Source organism: Alosa sapidissima, chromosome 1 (assembly GCF_018492685.1).
Source record: "Alosa sapidissima isolate fAloSap1 chromosome 1, fAloSap1.pri, whole genome shotgun sequence".
NCBI classification, from domain to species: domain Eukaryota; kingdom Metazoa; phylum Chordata; class Actinopteri; order Clupeiformes; family Clupeidae; genus Alosa; species Alosa sapidissima.
The window spans coordinates 18,843,933-18,852,956 of NC_055957.1; the positions used below are offsets into that span (position 1 = coordinate 18,843,933).

The 9,024-nt window shown below is 38.9% G+C and overlaps 1 long non-coding RNA gene across 1 annotated transcript; it reads left to right on the forward strand.

Moving 5' to 3' along the window:
• The first annotated feature begins 5,489 nt into the window (after positions 1-5,489).
• On the forward strand, positions 5,490-7,733 carry LOC121712139. The gene is made up of 2 exons (XR_006032520.1): positions 5,490-5,551; positions 5,979-7,733. It is a non-coding gene; the product is annotated as an uncharacterized LOC121712139 (long non-coding RNA).
• Positions 7,734-9,024: the final 1,291 nt, after the last annotated feature.

The window sequence follows — 9,024 nt, forward strand, 5'->3', positions numbered from 1 at the left end:
GTTAAAAAACGTGTTGAGCAGGACGTAATTATCGTGTTACTATCACGTTGTATTTCGCATTCAATGAGCCAACAGAACCACGTCATCTGTCAAAAAAGCCCGACCCAAAATGGCGAGAATGTTATTTGATGCTTTTGACGTGCAGTTTCATACTCTTAAGCCTGCTTTGAGTTGTGGGTTAGAAGGAGCCACCTTCTAGCTAGCAGTTTTAAAAGGCTGAACCCCAGAATCCAGAAACAAGAACCGAGCAGGGACGGAGAAAAAAGAAGAATCCAAATGGGAAATGAGGTGAGCCTTGCTACTGCCGCTAGCATGATCATTTTGCTAGCAATTGAGCAAAACATTTTAAAGTTGATTTAACATGAAATAGTAGCCTATGCATGGGCAATACTGTGAATTCAGAGTAGGCTTGCACAACTTATAATTTAGCTAACGTGCATGATGTAATGTTACATTAATCTGTAAAACAGCTGTTGTCTGTGTAAATTAACATTGTAGCCTAATATTGTTAGTGTGGGCTAAAGCTAACAGCTGGGAGGTAGCCTATCAGCCAGGCATGTATAATCGATAATCATGATGAACGTGAATAGATTTCGTTGCGAAAACGCGCATTGTTTTAGGCCACATATCAGCTATAAAACAATTGTATTCTGATACAGCAGTTCTCAGATGTTAGATATTCACTTATATTATAATATAATTTTGTATTTCTTTAACCTGATTAAGAGAGGGGTTTAATTCAATAGAGAATTGCAATGTGTGTAGCCCATAATATTAGAGATTAGATTAGGCTAGATTTAGATTAGATTCAACTTTATTGTAATTTAAAAGAGTAGGCTACAGGTACAGAGCCAATGAAATGCAGTTGACATCCAACCAGAAGTGCAAAGAAGCAGTTATGTAGACGATCAAGATTAATTATGTACAACAGTTAGATAAATAGGCAAGTTTTCCAGATGACATGTGTACAGTGACAGAAATAGCCTATACAGTGAATATGGAATGTGTGTCTAGCCTATAACAAAACAAATTGATAATAATACATAATAATGATAATAATAGCAGTAATTACAGTAGGCCACTCGCACTGTTGTTGGTGACGTGTCTGTTTCCTATTATTCCATGCCACTCTCCTACTGTCTCCTTTACTGCCCTGCGCCACTTGCCTACTATCTTTTGCCTCTTGCCTACTGTCAAGCACAACTCGTCTACCGTCTCCTATGCTGACCCACGCCACTCACCTACTGTTTCCTGACACAATCTTGCTGCACGGTTACTTATCTGCATGCAATCACTATTGCCAGCTGTTATGAGTAAACATTATATTGGGACACCAATATATTTCTGATTCACGGGCAGTGTATTTGCTACTGAAGAAAAGGAGAACACATAGTAATTGTTCTTGGATGGGGATTTAGAGTAAGGTTTCTATTGATCTTTTTCAGATAAGGCCTCTTCATTTTCAACTGTGAAGGATCTACATGGACTTGGTCTGGATAGCCTTTCCTGTTTTGATGAGCCAGTCGGTATGTATTTGACATTCTTTAGGATAAAAGGAGCCATATGTTATCAAAAATTCTACACCCATATGTAGAAAAGCTTTATTGCTGTTTGTTATTGTTGTTGTTGAAAACTACGTTGAATGTAAAGATATGCATATGTCCCTTGGGAGGAGAGGGATGAGTGTGGATGATTGATTTGTCCAACAGACATAAAAATATGATTGTGTATGATTGTGTTTGTGTCTGTATATGATTTTTTGTACTTGTTGCATTTTAAGCATGCATACTTTACGCCATGGTGGTCTAAATTGTCTTTATTGCCACTTGCAGGGTCTAGAGGGAAAACCCTATATGAGCCCCAGGGTGAGTAGTGTATAATTACTTTATCCCAAGATTGATTTTCGTAGAAAGGTGTTCAAACCAAAATCAAACCAAAATCTTCTAAAATAATAGATAGATAGATAGATAGATAGATAGATTTATTATTTGTCCTTTCGGAAAATTGTTCTGCGCCATACAGTAGACAGTTAGACAAGACTGAATACAAGACGGAATATAGACCAGAATTTCCCTCACCCCAACCGCCCCCACCCTACCACACTCCCACACATACACAACATCAGGGCAGAAGGCACAGACCCCACTACACATTTATAGAATGATAAAGTGCAGTTGTGCATACTGTGATAGTCCAGCTGGAAAGAAAGTGCATGGTCCTGCAGGTAACGTCTTGTTCATCAATGTAATGCTAGTTGGAATGAATTACCTACTGGCTCAATTTGTTTGGAAAGAAGGTAGCCTGAACCTCCCTGATGGCAACACCTCATATGCCTGGTGTATGGGATGTGACATATCTCTATTATTTGCATGACCTTTCTTCAACACCCTTCTTTCACAGGTCGTAGCAATACTGTCTGGTTTTTGCCCCTCAACCTTGCTGGCCATGTTAACTATCTTGCTCAGTTTGGTTTTTTTTGGTCACTGACAAAGAGAAATACCAGGTAACACAACAAAAAAGTAGCATGCTCTTCACAAATGAATGATAGAAAGGTAATATATCTCTATCCACTCTAAATTGTCTTAGTTTGCACATAAAATGCAGCCTCTGCAGCCCCTTTTTATAGATGGTGTTGGTATTACTGTCCCATTGCAACTTATTATCTATTATTGTGCCCAGAGGCGATTCTAGAGTCTGTGGGGGCCCCAAGCAAAAATTCCAAGAGGGCCCTACCGACAAGTGTTATCACCATTATGTTATATCACCATTAGGTTATTATGTTAAATAATAAAAATACAAAAGCGTATTATAAAAATTGTTATATTTTGACATGTACTGCAAGCTGGCAGCTCGACTTGCCTTACAGTATGCGTGTGTAGATCAGACTGTCCTGAATCTGGCAAAATCATTGCCATGGTGGAGGGATTCTCTGGGGCTGAGCAATTTACAGACATATGTGGTGTGCGCCTTACAGAAATAAATGGCATTTCTTTTAATTTAGTGATGAAAAATGACCTCTCTGCGCTCTATATCTGTGACACGAACTGATCTGACCTGACTTGACCCGAGTTTGCGTGTTAGCCTGTGTGCCTATGTTGTATGCACTCATAATGGTTCTCTACAACAACTTTTTTAACTGCATTGCCATGAACAAAGTAGAGGCAAAAACGGGGTTTCTTTGTTGAACAAATTGGGATGCAATGTGAGCCTTGAATTGGATGCCACGCAGGAATTTGCTAGGATCTCAAAACCGGATTATGAACATGCTTTGCCATAGAGAAACACACGATAAAGTTGCATCATAAACATGCTTTGTCATAAAAACAGACAAAAACGTGGGGTAAGTCCAGCGATATGAAGTTATTATTTTGCTATCACTTCGTCTGTTGTATAACCCAGAAGGATATACATGGTACCAATGGATAGCCCTGTGTCTCTTCTTTCATCTGATATGCTTGCCATATCTATGCGATCACGGGTTCGCGAGTAATTCAAACGAAAGTAATGGGTACGCAGGTAAAAAGAACTGTAGACTGTAAATATGATGCAATTTGATTTAATTTCATGATTTTTTCCCCCATACCCATACTTGATCGTACAGGCAAGTGTGTAGTCTCGTTGGAAAGCCCCACTTCTGCTCTTAAAGGTTTCATCTCGCTGCGATGAACAGTTCCGGAGCAATGTAACAAAGAAGAAATGTTGTGTTTTTGGAGCACTTTGCGTCAATCGGGTTCTAAAAAATTAACGCGTATGCTTGGTCCTTACTGCATCGTGATTAACATATTATGGCTGACAGCCCTATTACAAACATAACGTTAACCGTCTCCTTGCTTAACTAGTTGTAACTGTTACTGTAACTAGCTAGCTGAAGTTTACTGGCGTATAGATGTAGCAAACCATGTTCAATCTTTCTGTCAATTAACATTAGCCTAACTTCATTGAGTAGGCTAAATGCCAAACTCCGATGTTGATCCGTCATCACTGCACCCTCGATTGACGTTTAGGCTACCACAGTAGCCTAAATATGTGCGGATTCTTTTAACTCTTTTGAACTCAGATCCGCTGTTTATAAGGCCATAGCATAGGGCCTACATATGTACAGATGTAGCCTACTGTTTGTACAACAGGACAGGAGCACGCAAAATAAATATATCATTCAATCTCTATGGACGAAATTCTCGCTCGACCCACCGGCAAACGCGCTGAGACCAGGTCGAGGGCCCCTTAGTGGCTTGGGGCTCCAAACAGTTGCCTGCCTTGCCTGTTGACAAGGTGCGCCTCTGATTGTGCCTAAGTACTTGTACTCGACTACAATCACAACATCCTCACCATTTTTAACCATACACTGGGGGGACTGGCTCCCAGTTCTGTACTGTAGTCTATTATTATTTGCTTTGTTTTCTGTATATTTAGAAGAAGACAGCTGGACCTACACCATTTCGCAAATTGATCCACCCAGGCCCTGTAGTTGGTCTCCTCCCTATTCTGTATTAACCCCACTATTGCTGTGTCATCTGCAGATTTTATGAGTTATGTAAACGCTTTAAAAACACCGAAGAGCCCCGTATAAGAGCCCCAGTGTGATAGGCTGGTTGCTGTCATGTGACACATCATTGTTAAATCATGATTGACAATTAAATAAATCATTGTTCACGACACGTTATGGTTAAATTATCTAAATGAATGCGATGGTGATACAATCCTGCTTTTCAATTAGTTGACATGGTGTTTGACATTAAATTATAATGAGGTCAGTTTCATGTAATAAGCTATTTGTTTCTTTGGGTCTGGGTAATTGAAATTAGCAATATCTTAGTTCAATTCAATGTCTTATAATGGTAAAAGATGTGGACAAATACATGATAATTAGCCAAATAAATCGTTGTTCACGACACGTTATGGTTAAATTATCGGAATGAGTGTGATGGTGATACAATCCTGATTTTCAATTAGTTGAGATGTTGTTTGACATTAAATTATAAGCAGGTCAGTTTCACGTAATAAGCTATTTGTTTCTTTGGGTCTGGGTAATTCATGTGACAAAAAATTCTGTTATAGGCTACTACCGTTTTTCTGAAAAACAAAGCAGTACAACATTTCTATCTCCAAAATAATGCATTGTATGCATGTGTGTACTACGTAGTGCATGCAGCTTTTAATGTTCAAAGTAGCCTATACTGATTTTCCTGCAGAAGAACTACAAATACAAATTGACACCTGAAGTTGTGGAGTTATATTTTAGTAGCCTATTCTATAATAGCATAAATACCCACATCGGTTTTACCCTTGTCTCACCTGTATACAACATATGTCTATGAATTGCAGTAGTGATCAAATGAAAAAGGAAAGAAAGGTGTCCTGATGTGTTGTTTAGGGATGGTCCTGCAATGTTTTCTCGACATATCTTTATGTCTTTTTTTTCTCCCCTCTACTTATGTTTTCACAGATCCTTGCTCCTGATATCCTGATGTATGGGTTGCACTTCATTATATGACTCCAACAGAACACTCACAGAAAGGAGAGTGGTGCCAAACTACAAGACAGCCAGCATGTAAGCAAGGCCTTGTTTGTCCTTGTTTGGCTACTCATTTGTCTACTTCCTGAAGAGGCTGAAGCATGCTGGCCTTGACACCTCAGTCACACTAGTGTGCCCCGGCACAGTGGTTGAAAAACACTGACCTAAACCATATATTTTCTGAAAGCCTATAGCCTCTAGATGTCAATTAATATACATTAGGACATGTCCCACCTTTCTACTGACTTTGACAATATACAAAATAGTGCCATGTATACATTTATATCCTCCAAAGTTTGCAGGAAGGTGGGCCATGTGCTAGTGTATGTTAACTCACATGTACAAGTGACAGGCTTTAAGAAAATATATGGTTTGCATGGCTGAAACTGCTTTGCCTTTGTGTTGGAGCTCAAAATGTTCTAAACATATCTTAAATTTCTCTCTTCTACTTATGTTTTCACAGATCCTCGCTCCTGATATCCTGATGTATGCATTCCATTTCATTATATGACTCCAACAGGACACCTACACAAAGGAGCTGTTAAAGCAGTGTCCTTCTACAAACAACAAGACAGCGAGCATGTAAACAAGGCCTTGTTTGTCCACTTCCTGAAGGGGCTGAAGCATGATGGCCTTGACACCTCAGTCCTTGCTTCCATTTACAGCTGTGTTGTGGAGCGCATTCTCACATCCTATGGTCTGCAGCGGGTGGTGTCATCGTGTTATTTATCATCGTTTGTGTAAATCTTACACATCTTACACAAAAGTCTAAAATAATCTAAACTTCATTTACTCTCCATGTATAGATCAAGATAGACTTGCAGAACAGGCTGCAGGGCAACAGTCTGATAGCCTGCATGAAAGCATAAATGGTCCGCACTTGTTAAAGAGTGCAATTATCAAAGGGCCCTTGAATTGTGTTTTTTTAAACCAAGGAGGATGGCTGTAGCGATGCTGTCAGCTCTGCCATAAGCAGTGACTGTGATTACGTTTGCACATTTTGAAAATGTTGTTTTTCTTTTGCATTCTTTTCCACTTCATTGTTGTATAGTTTGTATATTGTTTGTTAAAGTTGCACACATTAATTCACTGTTCTTATTTGTAAAAAATTGTATAGTGTGGTATAGTTTGTATGGTGGAGTCTTTATTGTATCGTACAAACAAGAACACCCCACCCCACCATACCACTTTGACTAACCAATTTTCTGCGGGGAACCCTGGAGGCTTTCTACAGGTATTTTGTGAAACATAGGGGTTTCTATGGTAGTGGTTGCTAAGCTATTGCTAGGGTAACTGAGAAGGTTGCTATGGTGTTGCTACAGGATATATAGTGGTTGCTATGCAGGTTTATAGGGTAATCATGTTGGTTGCTAGGTTGGTGATAGAGTAACTGAGAAGGTTGCTAGGGTGTTGCTAGAGTAGATATGGTGGTGGCTATACTAAATTAAGTGGTTGCTATGCTGGTTGCTAGGGTAATTGAGATGGTTGCGAGGCTAGTCATGTTGGTTGACTATCAAAGTGGTTGCTAGGTTGGCATTGTACAGGTGGTTGCTAGGTTGTTGATAGGGTAACCAAGAAGGTTGCTAGGGTGTTGCTAGGGTAGATATGGTGGTTGCTATTCCAAATAAAGTGGTTGCTATGCTGGTTGCAAGGTTAATCATGTTGGTTGCAATGGTGGTTGCTCGGTTGACATTGTGGTGGTAGTTGTGAGGTTGTTGGTAGGGTAATTAATATGGTTGCTAGGTTGTTGCTATGGTTCTTATGTTGGTTGCTAGGTTGTTGCTAGGGTAACTTAGAAGAATTTTGTTCAGCTAATACATTTTGGCCTACACTATTAAGGGACAGCTGAATTGACCATCTAAACCATATATTTTCTTAAAGCCTATAGTCTGTAGATGTCAATTAATATGAATTAAGACATGTCCAACATTCCTACTTACTTTGGTGCATCATATAGGCTTAAGCAATACTGCTATTTTTGCTCTTAGACTATAAAAATCCATAATCACTTTAAAAACGCTAATTTTTTAGTTTTTGAAAGTCAATTTCTTTAAATCATGCTTAAAATTGTAACCATATTCTTTATTGAGTTATGTTAATTGACTATAATACTATTGTATTGTCATCCTTCTTTGGGACTTGAGTACTTCAATATCCCCTTCATGTATCAATGTACATTAAAGCATCTTTGATAGTAAAGGACTCTCCATGTAAATAATTACTTGAATTGTCTTTCACTTGTACTGGTTCTATATGTTTGGACCACTGATTGACTGCACTCTGGTTTTCATCAGCAAGGTCAAGGCTTAAATTAACCTCAGATAAGTCTGTTTTCATCACATGCATTATATGTGCTAATGTTGTGAAGTAATTGGTGTGACCGTACAAAGGCCTGTCTGACCTATGACCTAATAACCTAGGGTTAGTAAATATGGGATCGGAGTGAAATTACTTCACACATTCAGAAACCTCAAAGTGAAATGACCTCACACATCCAGGAAGCTACAGCAATACAAACTCAGCTACAGGTCTCAAATACGGCAAACCAGTTGCCAATTTCTATGCCCTTTATATCAATTTGTGCCACATGTTATTAGTTGAAAATTACTGGTGTAAGCTTATCTGACCTGTCTGACCTTTGCAATTCATGGACATGTACACATTGGTTTCACATTTCTAACAAGAATATGACTGATTAAATTTGACATGTAACATCCTTGGATGACACAAAATATAGTGAAATGGACTTTCAATCTTTGGCTCCGCCTCCTGGCAACACACAAGCAGCTATATTTGAGTATGTAGTTAAATCGCATCTCACATATTCACAGACTCTATAGCACCCCCTAGAAATCCAATATTTCCTATATTTGGCTCCGCCTCCTGGCAACACACAAGTCATTAGATGTCCCAAATTTGACAAACTAGTTTGTTATCATCCCGTGTATCAAAATATGTGCCACATGTTGGTACTATCTTGAATTAACTAGTGTAATCCTATCAAGGCCTGTCTGACCTATGCAAATTATGGCCATCTAAACCTAGGGTTAGCATTTCTAACTTGCATACCTCATAAACAGACTAAATTTAGCATGTGACATCTATCTATGACATAAAATATATGAGATACGTAAAATCACACCTCACACATTCATAGACTCTATAGCGCCCCCTAGAAATCTACATTTTCCAATCTTTGGCTCCGCCTCCTGACAACATACAAGCAGCTGGAGGTCTCAAATTTGACAAACAAGTTTGTTATCATTACCTGTATCAAAATATGTGCCACATGTTGGTACTATCTTGAATTAACTGGTGTAATCCTATCAAGGCCTGTCTGACCTATGCAAAATATGGCCATCTAAACCTAGGGTTAGCATTTCTAACTTGCATACCTCATAAACAGACTAAATTTGGCATGTGACATCTATCTATGACATAAAATATATGAGATACGTAAAATCACACCTCACACATTCATAGACTCTATAGCGCCCCCTAGAAATCTA